The 13,240-nt window shown below is 41.2% G+C and overlaps 1 protein-coding gene and 1 pseudogene across 7 annotated transcripts in view; one reads left to right on the top strand and one right to left on the bottom strand.

Annotated features, from left to right (window-relative positions):
- The window catches only part of STAU2 (staufen double-stranded RNA binding protein 2), a 246,499-nt gene that overhangs the window by 157,085 nt on the left and 76,174 nt on the right, over positions 1-13,240 (bottom strand). The window lies entirely within an intron of this gene.
- LOC311596957 (phospholipid hydroperoxide glutathione peroxidase GPX4-like) lies at positions 8,550-9,061 on the top strand (annotated as a pseudogene). The gene has a single exon. The product of its transcript is annotated as a phospholipid hydroperoxide glutathione peroxidase GPX4-like (transcript).

Genomic DNA, 13,240 nt, shown 5'->3' with positions numbered 1-13,240 from the left:
AGGAAAGTCAAGGGGTAAGAGGTAACCAGAGCCTACAGGCCTTCCATAAAGAATCATTCTAAGGACCTCACTTCCATTCTACGAGAAATGGATAACCACTCTGAGCAGAAAAGGACATCATCTAAACCATATTTTGGAAGACCATCTCCTATGCTGAGGGCAGCAGAAGCAAGGGAGTTCTAACAGTGACAATGCGATAAGCCTCAGAACAGGGCTGACAGCATCCTAACCTGGGTGTCAAAGCAGAACAAACAAGAAGTCCCTAAATTCTATGTGAGTTTTGAAAATAGAGATGGGATTACCTACGCACGACCTATGAACTCTAAGAAATGGGTCAAGTGTCACCTTAGGGCTTTAGAAGAAAGAGTTACTCACCGGAAGAATAAAGAGCATACGAGGATGTGTGTGCTGGTGACATGGGCAGCTCTGCTTGGGATGTGTGTGCTGGGGACATGGGCAGCTCTGCTTGGGATGTGTGTGCTGGGGACATGGGCAGCTCTGCTTGGGATGTGTGTGCTGGGGACATGGGCAGCTCTGCTTGGGATGTGTGTGCTGGGGACATGGGCAGCTCTGCTTGGGATGTGTGTGCTGGGGACATGGGCAGCTCTGCTTGGGATGTGTGTGCTGGGGACATGGGCAGCTCTGCTTGGGATGTGTGTGCTGGGGACATGGGCAGCTCTGCTTGGGATGTGTGTGCTGGGGACATGGGCAGCTCTGCTTGGGATGTGTGTGCTGGGGACATGGGCAGCTCTGCTTGGGATGTGTGTGCTGGGGACATGGGCAGCTCTGCTTGGGATGTGTGTGCTGGGGACATGGGCAGCTCTGCTTTGGAAAGACCAGACCTCCAAGCAGATACGTCAAGTGGGCAATCATATTTATGAGTTTGAGTTCTAAGAAAAGGCCTAAGGCAAAGACAAAATTTGGGAATCATCAATAAACTGTATTTAAACATACAAGAAAAACAAGAACCCTGTGGGATTCAGAGACAGCAGACAGAGCAGTGATAGCACAGGCGCCTAGTGAGGGAAAGGTGTGCTATCAAAGGGTCTGATCACATCCAAAGCGCCCAGACAAGGTAGAACTAGGACTGAACAATTCGATCACTGAACTGAGTGCTTCAGCACTGTGAAGACGATCAATTTTGATGGAATAAAGGATTTGTAATTATAATGCCAAAAATTAAGTTAAATTTTATTCTAGTGCTTGGAAAAGTTTCCAAACCAAAGTCCAACTGAGGTCTCGCTTTTTTTGTTTTTTTGTTTTGTTTTGTTTTTTAATTTGCCATGCTAGGGTTTGAACACAGGGTTTGCATGTGGTCGACAAGTACTCTACCGCCAAGTTACATGCCCCAACTTGAAGTCACACGTGTTTTAAATGGTTATTAAATACACAAGTAGTAGTGTTCTTCAGGCAGTCTGCGATAAATGGGAGAGAGCCCACAAATGTCAAAATTTACCAGGCAAATGGGACTAAATCAATGAAGGTTTCTAAAGGAGAAGATTGGTACTGAAGACACAGATTAGTGAGGTAATAACTGAGACCGCGTGAGTGGACAACACCTGCAAGCGGTCCATGTAAAGGAGAGAGCCTAAGGCTGGAGTCTGATGAACGCCTGTGATCAAAGTGCAGGGGAAACAATAGATGGCAGGGGATGGGATAAAAGAGGCTCAGAGCCAGAGACGCAATGACAACATGATGTCAGGGAGAGATGTCAGGGGTAATCAGCAGTGTCTATGAGACCAGAAAAATCCAGACCAGACCAGCAGAAAGAGTCCCTGTTTTAGACTCTGAACATGAATTTTTATGACTCACAGCTTCCTATTAAGTTTTTTAAAATCAGTGTTTTAAGTGAATATAAAGTAAATAAGTATTCTTATTTTTAAAATAGGAAACATAACAAAGTTAAAGGAAAAAAGGCAACAACAGTGAAATACTATTTTTAACATCCAGAGACTAAAATTAATCTTAAAGTGCAATCTTTTGTTCCTTGATTACAACAACTAGACAGGGCACTGACAGCACAAGTCCCTATGACTAACTATTTATCGCTTTAATCAAAAGTCCAACAGATTAGTGTGAATAATATATACACACTGTCTTCATTTTGTCATCCACAAAGTTTACTTTCCCACTTCACAGAACTATACATATTTTAATTTGTTCTATAAAACTTCAAGATACACTAGTTGAAGTCAGAAATTGACTCCTGAACTGATCTTACATGGCAAGTTTTCCCTGTAGAGCAAATGCTTACAATTAATTATAAACTTCTGAAAGTAGAGGTCCACACTGGAATGCTGAGACCTTTAACTGCAGCAGAGGGAGTGGGCGCCACTATAATCACTAAGGTCTGCTGACAATTACAAAACTCATTTTGGTTTGCCACAGAGACAAACAAAATTTCTGTTCATTATAACTTTACTGGAATATGATGTCATAACAAACACATAACCATACTGAAACAATCTGCTGATTTTTCTGACCAAAATATTAATTGCACACTAAAGAGCCCTTGGGGCCTCTTCCTTTAGGGCCATCAAATATGGCTTTATGTGTATGTATAGGTATGCATTTGATATATATGCATATATAAATCATATCATATAAATATCAGAGGAAAAATTAAGTATATTACATTTTTACATAAAAAGTAAAATAGTCTAGGAGTAACAACAGGAAATACCAGGACCTGATGCCTGACTTGTTTCATTCCAGTTTCACTTCATCCTCTGGTTTAACAATGATTCTTAGTAATACACCCCACATGGTTTGAATATCGCACACATCACATCTCCTCAGAGCACCATGACAATTAAGATTAGCCAGAGCACTCTGATTAATGGCATCCAGACTGCACTAAGAAGAGATGACGCAGGATACTTCATCAAACAGAAAACCATGTGTCAAAGCCCTTGCCTCTAATACTTATTTCCTTTGGTAAAGGTTTATTAACTTTCAAAGGTGGTACATTCTACTTAATGGGGTTCCTTCTTCTGTTGCTATTTTTTCAAATGATAAGCTTAGCTTTGATAATGAACATTCAACATATGAATCATATATTTCCTCAAATTAAGATACTTTTAACTAAGCTGCAAGAATTTTGTGCTCTCTAGGCAAGGACAACACAATAGTAAACATCGAACCCCTACTCTGACCTAGCCAATGGGCAGGACATTCTCCACTGTTATGTAGAGAGCACGGACTGATTCTGACATGAGCTCTGGTGCCCCATATTTGACCACCTCCCCTTGGTGGGGAGGCCTGGTGGCACTCAAAGAAAGAATAAGCAGGCTACCAAGATGAGACTTGATAGCCTATGACCATATAGTGAGGGAGGAGGTCCCCCTCGGTCATAGACCTAGGGGAGGGGAATAGGGTGAAAGCGGGAGGGAAGGAGGAATGAGAGGATACAAGTGATGGGATAACAATCGAGTTGTAATCTGAATAAATTAATAAAAATTTTAAAAAGAGAAAAAAAAAGAATTTTGTGCTCAAAACTTATAATCCCATGTTGTTCCTACTGTTAAAAGATGAACCATGAAAACCCTACTGTGCAGTTAAACTATTAAATGGGCTTCCTGAACCCACAGCCTCCAGAGGCGGCTCTGCTTTCATCAAAACTACTTTCTGTCCTAGTTAAATCTACACTCCAACCCTGGTCTTCTCAATCAGCCTCTGTAGCGGATCCCCGGATTGCCTTGGTGACGCTGCCTACTGTCTCAGGGTCACTGCACTAGGTTATCCCTGCAGCACAAGACATTTTGGCCAACACAATTGCATCAAACAAGGGGACATAACCACTCCTTAGTGCACACTGGCTAAATCCTTTCTATCAGTTTAATTCTTACAGAAGCCCAGTGTGACAGGAAAAGTCTCAAAGCTCACTTTGAGAGGTAACAACTTTCCCCAATAGAGGTGTTGAGAGTCAAATTCAAGTCCACCTAACTTCATAAGTTCAAGAAAAGTCTTGAAGAGTTGCTACGGCCAGCAAGATGGCCCATCGGATAAAGGTGCTTGCCACCAAGCCTTAAGACTTTGGTCATTCCTCAGGATCTGAATGCTGAAAGGAGAAAAACCTTTGGCTTCATGTATGTTGAGGCATAAGCTCCTGTGAGCACACATGCACACATCACACATACTAAACAAACAAAGAAATAGAGCGTCTAAAACTCTGCCTTATTATCTTCTAGCTCTGGCCATTTGTGCTTATTCAACCATATCCTTAGTGGCCAAAGGGGTTAATGCTGAGACTAGTAACACTGCACACTGACTTCCTGAGCCTCCACAGCAGGGGAGCTCAACAGGCAATCGAGTGGTACAACACGGAGAGTCACAGTGATGGCGGTCAGAGCTGCACTGCTGAACATCCAGCGCTGCACAAAACCCACTCAGGGCTTCTTCCCCATGCTTCATTGTTCCCTACATAGTGTGTACACGTGGGGTGGGGGGTGGAAAGAACAAACACAAAACACCGTAAATAAAAAAACTTCCTTTGCCTTAGATACACAAGAAGCTTTTAGATATGCCCTATTTTCAAGACATACATGACCAATATGACAATCAAGAAAAGATACACGACGCCTTTGAGTTAATACCTACTTAACATGCCTAATACAGTTTTTAAGCAAAGGAACCCTGCTTCACATGTGTTACTATGACAATCTTCTAAACAATACAGTCTTGCTGTCCTGCTAAGATGACTTCATGCAGATCCATCCTCCTCAGCTCCTTCATGTTATCTTTTGGAACAGCAGAGGCCATCTGTCCTCCCTACCCTCCAGCCACTCCTCACTTTCCAGCAGCTCACTTTCCCAAAGATCACTTTTACAAGGTGAGAAAGACACATTCCAAACAACATTAGGACTTTTAAAAATTGAAAAATAATTACCTCATTTCATTTGATGGTGTTACTCATAAATTTCAGTACAGCTTAGACATTCATATCTCCTCTGCAGGTTTATGTCCAAAGCACATGAAAATGCTATCTTCTGATCTAATGGGGAGAGGCTTGGGTTTTGTTTATTTCTAATTCAGACTGAAAACAGAATGTCACTTAACCTTTCTATCTCAGTTTACTTATCTGTAAAATATTTGCAGAATCTATGATTTAAAAATTCTAAAAGCCAAAACTTGGAATTCAAATGACACTTGATTATTTTTACTCATTGTACACTTTTGGCAGCACTAATCCAAATTCCTTCCCTTGCAACAGAAAAATAACAAGTTTTATCATAAAGCTGTAGAGTGGTTTTGGCACATTTTCAAACTTGTACATATATAAAATGTCTAGATAGTTCTTTCTTCACGTCTATAAAATTTTTAAATATATCTTTTATGGGGTCTGAGTTTTAATTCTTAAGGAATTTCAAATATTAGTGCTGAGTTGAGAAGATTCTCGAGCAAGCTGAAGTTTTAGAAGAGGTGTAAGGACACTGTTCCTGTTGTTTCTGTAACTCCCCTAATTATGTCTTAGATGCCTAGGAGGAAACACAGAAAGGACACACACAGGAATTCTGGGGTAGGGTGCTTCAAAGCAAAGTTAAAGCAGCATGGCGGCTATCAGTTTCAAGCTCTTTGCTGCACTGAAAATAAACAGAAGAAAATACTCAGCAGAATCAACTCAACAAAGGAAAACCTGTGTTCAAATTAAATCTAGAAAATTAGTGGAAGGGCATTAATTTAGGATGATAGAGAGACGTCAGCATTCAACCCCTCACTGAAATGCCACCACGCTCAGGGATGTGGAGGGCAGAGGATGTGCTTGTTCTCAGAGGCCAGCCGTTGAGAACACACCGCCCCACCTACAAACACTCACACCTGCATGAACCTATGTTCTTGCTCCTTCCCTAAACTGTATATACATAAACCATCACCACCACGTGATTATCAGAATTGTGGCAAAAGGAGACACTAACATTTAGTTCATCCACCCCACAGCTCCAAATGGGTGTTGGCATCTTAGCCCAGCCAGTGTCACTGGGAGCCCAGATTCAGCCTCTGAGTTAACTGCACAAGCATGAGCTGTCAACTTTGAAAGCATGCTACATGTGAACAGCAAGACCACTCAAATCTACGTAGACTTAGGAGATCTGGCAGATTCGGATTAGCTCTCTGAGCTAATGTGACATGTAAGACAGCATTTACCAAAGGGAATGCAAGTAACACTCTAAGTTGAAACTTGACTGAGAAGTACCCCTCTTCCACTTCCCTGTTTCTTCTTCATCTCTCTTGGTTCATCTTTCTGAAAATTTGAGCTTATAAATTATAACTTGTCCCATTTGTACAGTTTAGTTGTACTGGCCTCTACCTCCAAAAGAACACTAACAGCAGTGTACAGAGGACATTCTTGACTTGTTTCTCCCTATGTGGAACACAGCTGTTGTGTCTCCAGTAAGTACAACACTGGCTAGATGAAAGGGGAAGGATGCAGGGAAGAGGGAGAAAGCAGGAGAGTTTGCACAAATATACATCTATTGGGCATGTATTTTAAAATAGCAAGAAACTATCCAATTATTTCTAGAGTGTTATTCTAGGGCCAAGAATAGAATTTAAAAGAAATGTCATTGTCTGTGTAGGAGGCATTGACTTTATTTTCACCTTTCAATTTGTTAAGCTTTGTTGCTGACTTTCTAATAGCAAAGCAACTTTGCAGTCTTAGAAGAGATAAAAGTATTTGTATTTGTTTACCAATATTATAAATAGGATTTCCACTAATATTCTGTAAGTAGTAATCATCTAGTCATATCCGTCCTTTTGTGTCTTAAACTAGCACTGCAGAATCAGCTGCCAGGCTTATTTTCAGTGTCTTACATACAAAGATTCAGTAACATTTCTCAGGGAACCATTTGGGCTGACTGCTTTCCTACAGGGTTGTGAGTGATTTTAAGAAAAAAGAAAAATGAAGACTTTCATGGGACACGCCTCTTGGGCTAGTGCCCAATTATAAGTGAGTATATACCATGTGAGTCTTTCTGCTTTGGGTTAACTCACTCAGTATGGTTGTTTCTAGTTCTATCCATTTGTCCAGAAATTTCGGGAATTCCTTATTTTTAATAGCTGAGTAGTATTCCACAGTGTAAATGTACCACAATTTCTTTATCCATTCTTCAACTGAGGGACATTTAGGCTATTTCCAGGTTCTGTCTATTATGAATAAGGCTGCTATGAACATGCTTGAGCATATGTCCCTGTTGTGTGGTGGAGCATTTTCTGGGCATATTCTAAGGAGTAGAATAGCTGGGTCTTGAGGAAACCCTATGATTTCACTTACCAGGAGATTGGGATAGATGTGAGGATACCCTACTGGGTCTCTAGGTAAGAGAAATATAGGAGATGGGGAAATAGAAGGATCCAGAGGATCTTAGAAACCTACAAAAAGAACATCGTAACAGGTGGATCAGGGCCCAGGGGTGTCTGCTCAAACTACTGTACTAACCAAGGACAATCCAAGTGGTAAATATCAAACCCCTACTCTGATCTAGCCAGGACACTCTCCACAGTTATGTGGAGAACAGGGACTAACTCTGATATGAACTCTGGTGCCCCATATCTGACGACCTCCCCTTGGTGGGAAGCCCTGGTGGTACTCAAAGAATGAATAGGCAAGCTACCAAGATGAGACTTGATAACCTGTGAACATAAAGTGGGGGAGGAGGTCCTCCTCAGTCATGGACCTGGGGAAGGGAAATAGGGTAGGAGTGGAAGGGAGGGAGGGAGGAACGGGAGGATACATGTGATGGAATAACAGTTGAGTTGTAATCTGAATAAATTAATTAAAATTAATTAATTAATTAATTAAAAAGAAAAAGAAAAAAGAAAAATTGGCTACTTGTCTAACTGGTTAGTCTGGCAACTTGACGGCAATCCAAATCATATCCTCTTCCAAAGTAAGTCTAGCAAAGGTCCATTTCCTGTTAAAATCATCCCAATGATCTGGGCACCATGCACAGGTCCAGGGGGCCCTAATCAACACTTCTTCACAGCTGTAGTGTCCACATTTCACTAACAACCCCCATTTTTTTCTGCTTAAAATCTGTATTTTCTCACTTTACTATATTAAATATTTACAATTCTAATAGGTCCTACTGAAAATAAAATGTACTTCAATATCTTTTCTATCCTTTTTTACATAGCCATTTTTTATTTCTGCATTTATTTTCCTTTCTCATTTGTTACTCCTTTCCTAAGGTCGTGTATTGGGTACTCAAGTGACTTTCATGGTATCATTTCTAACATAAGCATAAGATTAGTGAGTATGTCTTCCCATATAACTTCTGTTGTTCAAACTATAATGTGCTCAAGAGAAAATATACTACAGTGTTTTCTAAATGTCTGTGACAAGGCCCCTTTCAGGGAATTATCAATGTGTCTAGGACCCTGGGTCACCTTCTGTGTCCCTTCAGAGCCACTTGTTTAATCTGCTTAAGCTCTTAGTTTGAATGTAATAATAATTAAAAAAAAAAACTACTCCACATTTTAAGTAATGTAATTGAAAAATGGTTTTCAGACTTCTGTGCTGGGCTCTGGCAGCGCCTGGCCTGGCAGGCACCATGTGTGCATCCCATAATGATTGGCGCTATGCGTGCTCCATGAATGAATTCTCAGGCAAGGACATGATTTGCCTGGATAAGTACAAAAGTTTCATGAGCATCGTCGCCAATGTAGCCTTGCAATGAGGCAAAACCGATGTAAACTACACTCAAGACAGTCGATCTGTATTCCCTAAATGCGGAGTGTGGTTTACGAATCCTCGCCTTCCTTTGCAACCAGTTCGGGAGGCAGGAGCCAGGAGTTATCAAGAAATCAAAGAGTTTGCAGCTGGCTACAATGTCAAGTTTGACTTGTATAGCAAGATCTGTGCAAATGGGGATGATGCACACCCACTGCGGAAATGGATTAAAGTCCAGCCCAAGAGCAGGGGCATGCTGGGAAATGGCATCAAGTGGAACTTTACCAAGTTTCTCATTGCTAAGAATGGCTGCGTGGCTGCTTGGTGAAGCGCCATGGTCCCACGGAGGAGGCCCAGGTAATACAGAAGAACCCGCTGTGCTATTATCTCTAGCCCTACAAGTGTGTGCCCCCACCGAGCCTCCTTGCCCTGTGATACTCATGACGGTCTGCCTGCAAACCAGCCTGCTGGTGGCTCAGTCCTGAGGACCCGGGATCCAGAGAAAGGCCCAAAGGCCTGTGGCCCCCTGGGGCTCAACCTTCACCTTCCCTGCCTTATGGGAATAAAATATAGAAATGTGAAGGGGAAAAACAACCTGGAAATAAATACTGGCAGAGAAAACATTTAGAGTGAGATAAGCTGGATCCATGTATTATATAGATGACCTGGGAAAAGAAGCCTTATGTCAAGGCTAACCAGGAATATGAACCTTTTCAGCTTTATGCAACTGACAATCTAGGTAGAAATTATTTTATTTTCCATGTAATAGCATAGCATAGATACACATTTATTTAGGGACAACTTCTCCAATAAGTAAGTAAATGTATAAACACATACTGTGTACTTTGTATTTCAGAGAAATACAATCTTAAATTTTCACCATTATATTTACTAAATATGACCTGCTCAAAATCTAAGGTTCATATGAGAAAGAAATATATTAAGCTGTGGCTCATGTGTGCCATGAGCTCTCCTATAACTCACCTCTACCTGCGGTTAAGACGTCTCTGATGATGCTCTTTGTGCATGACAAGTGTAGACAATCTCTCAGGTCCTCTCCACTAACAAAATGATTAATGACACTATTTCTAGAAAACAGTTAAAATACTTCTGTTTTCCCACAATGTTAAGCCCATAAATATTTGTTTTGGGGTTTTAAAAATGTATAATGCAGGAAAATACAAAAATACAGTCAGACAATATTTAAAGGGTTCGGTTTTGGTTTGGCTTTGGTATCTTTTCATGAATAAATTACCTCAGTGATGGCTAGAATACAAGATTCAGATGCACAGTAGGAAAGCAAAACACCTCCCCTAAAGCTTCCATGAGCTCTAGAAACTGCTTTGTTACAATGTCCAACCCAGACATCTCCTCCAATGTTTTTGCTGATCAAAATTAACTATCAACTTTGGATGTTTGCCCATGGCAAATACTCCCAAAAGAAACAGAGACATTACATCAGCGGCGTTACAGCAAGATCAATGAGCTGTGAGGAGATACGAACAGTAATCAGACGTACTGCACACGTGTTCTATTTTTTTCTTTCACTGATATCTACATGAATCTGGTTATACATCTGCATATAGTTTAATGATAACAATAACTTGTAGGCTAGTAGATATTCACTGGAATATAAAAAATTTACTTGGCAATTTCCCATCTAATTGTTTTTACAGCTTGAGTTCACTTTATGCATTAGCTGCATTCATAAAAAAAGTTAACATGAAGCAAATATTTTCATACCAAATTCCATTTTCCCACTGTTGCCCAATATTTAATCTTAAGTTATATTTCTGTAAGAAAACGTTGGCTCTAACACATCATAAAAAATTATAATTAAAATGCATATGCCCAGGAACTGGTATATTTAATCAATTACTCTATAAAACATTTTATCTTCTCACTTGCAATAAAATTAGCCTAATGGATAATTATTTTGTTTCATATTCTCACAAGCACTTTAAAGAGCAACCGTAGGGCTTTTAAAGTGGCTTACAGAGTCAGGCGCAGTGGTGCATGCCTATAATCCCAGCCCTGGGGAGGCCGAGGAGGGGGGCATCTGTGAGCTCGAGCCATCCTGCTCTGCATGTGAAGCTCTAGCTCTCTACAGTTTTTTTTTTAAAACTGGAATTGCATCACAGAGTTTGGCTGTCAGATTTCAGCTACACAAGTATTGTCAGATCGACGACAGTAACCACCCTTAGACCTTCCACTGTCTTTTGCTGTTGGTAATAACACATCTTAGGGCTCTCACGGCTACACATGCTAGTCCCTGGATTCATACATCTCCTTTACAGTCAAGGCATTTTCTGATTCAAGGAATTTGTTTTCAAACCAATGCAAAGAAGATCGGCACAGCTAACTGGGTCTTGTGTACAAAAATGTAAAAAGAAACCTCTGCTGTCAGAGATGAAGAACTGGGACCTGCCAACACTCATACAGTCCTATGTTTAGCTAGTACCCCAAGCTAACGTTCTAAATGTATGATTTCCAAGCATCATAAGTTGGCATCTTTTGTACACAAATTCTCTGCAGAGTACCACAGGGACTACACTCATCAGTCCTCTCCTTCTTCTTCTGTACTGCAGATAATGAAGGTATGCTTTTCTACCAAGTCAATGTGAAGTGGGTCTTTTATATCAAGACAAACACTGAGCTAAAACACCAAGTCCTCTTTATTTCTGTCACATGCCCCGAAGCAAAGCACAGCACCAAGTAAAAGAGACACCACTAGGAAAGATACATCTTGCAATCCAGCCTGACAGGAGAAGTCCCACACAAAAGAGGCTGAAGGACACTTAGTGGTTTGCAAGGCTAATAATGGCTTACACCTTTGACAACCACTGCTTAGTCTTACTCACAATAGGGATAAAACTGGGTGTGTCACATTCTTATCTACACATAAAACAGCTTCTTAGGATACTCTGAACAGGCCTCTTGAAACATGTTGATATTCCAGATAGATAGTCCAGGAATGAGCAGTGTGCAGAGAAAAAGCACGTGAGAGGTTGGAGAGTCCATGCGGCCCTTCGGTAGTAGGTGATACATGGTCCCAGAACACTCCTTCCTTCTGGGCAGCTCACTAGCCTTCTTAGATACAGCACATGTTTCCATGATGTGTCAGCCCCTCCTGTGCTCTCTGTGACTACCCACCAGCTCCGAGAAGCACTACGGGACCGTGGCACTCACACCACACCATCTGCTTAGAAGAAAGCCAGGAAAGAGTGCAATCCTGCGGGCAAGAACTGCAGCCTTCCACAGCACACACGGGACCTGAGGAGCAGGCAATGGGCAGCGTGGTTGGAAAACAACTTCAGGCTGCTGCAGGAAACAAGGGTTGGCCAACAATGTCAGTAGGCTTTAAAATAGCAGGTGGTGAGTAGAAGATGCACAGTCTAGGACAGTGCCATTTCAAAAAGCAGACACCACCGAATACATCTCCGGACATGTTTAATGAATGCAACTAAAAAGTTTTAAATTCTCTTTTCTATGTCATAAAGTGCATTTATTTACAGGTTTGGAGCTGTGCTTTGTATAGACTGTTGGTGATCTTTCCATCACAGTGTAGCAGTCTATCAACTCACTTATCTTTGAAAAGATGCATCTTGAACAGAGAATATGACAATGTCAATACATTGTAAGAAAATAAAGAGGGAAATAAGTCAAGGTTTTTGGTAACTGAAGCCAAGAAAAGCCTGGGAAATTAATGGGCAGTGAGTTCCCAAGAAACTCAAACTGAGAAAAAACAGCAAGCCATGATGAGAATAATACCTAAGATGATTAACTATACAGCACTAGCATTCCTGCCTAAGAACCTAAATCTCACCTGAAGTAAGAGGAAAAGCTGAATGCTGAAGCGGCTCGTTTTCATTGCAGCCAAAGATGAGACAAAGCATCCCAGAAAAGAGGACAAAGCAGCAGGCACACTGGGAAGATCTGTGCTAGACTGCTTTAGAAACCAGACGATCAGAAACCAATGTGATGTGTTGGTTTGGACTTAGGCAGGATTAGAAGACAAAATAATTTGTTTTGCTTTAGAGTGGACGGTATAAACACCTAATAAGTCCAACAGTAACAAGATGTCTGAATTGATTTGGAGAAAGTCTACCACATATTCTTAAAAACAAAACAAAACAAAAAAATCAGGATGCTAAGCAAAACTAGGAAGTCACTCCGATCCAGGGAGTCTAAGGTTCCTTAACTCCTTAACTGTTAGAGAAAGCGATACAGAGTTCTGGGAACCTGAGACGTATGTGGGAGTGCAGGGTGCCTTAAACAAATTTTACTTATTGTTTTTGTCATTCTCCTTTTTAAAAACATCACTCCAGAGAACAAAAAGAAGATTTGTACATAATCTTATTTACAGCAGACAGAACTTCTTGTGTGATCATTGGAGAAAGCTACCCTCACAACCTGAGAGCCAGGCAGGCCTCTGAGAACGGCCTCCCGGACAGTGATCAGGACTGACAGCAGCTCGGCCACAGTGAGCTCTCAGGAAGCACAATCGCCCCAGTTATGTGCAAGGAATTCCAGCCAGAAACCAAACACTTCAGAGCTCATGAACCCATGAGA

The sequence above is a fragment of the Acomys minous genome, assembly GCF_964271855.1.
Source record: "Acomys minous genome assembly, chromosome: 1".
NCBI lineage: Eukaryota > Metazoa > Chordata > Mammalia > Rodentia > Muridae > Acomys > Acomys minous.
The sequence above is the reverse complement of the archived record's forward strand: the minus strand, read 5'-3'. Positions and strand labels throughout refer to the sequence as shown.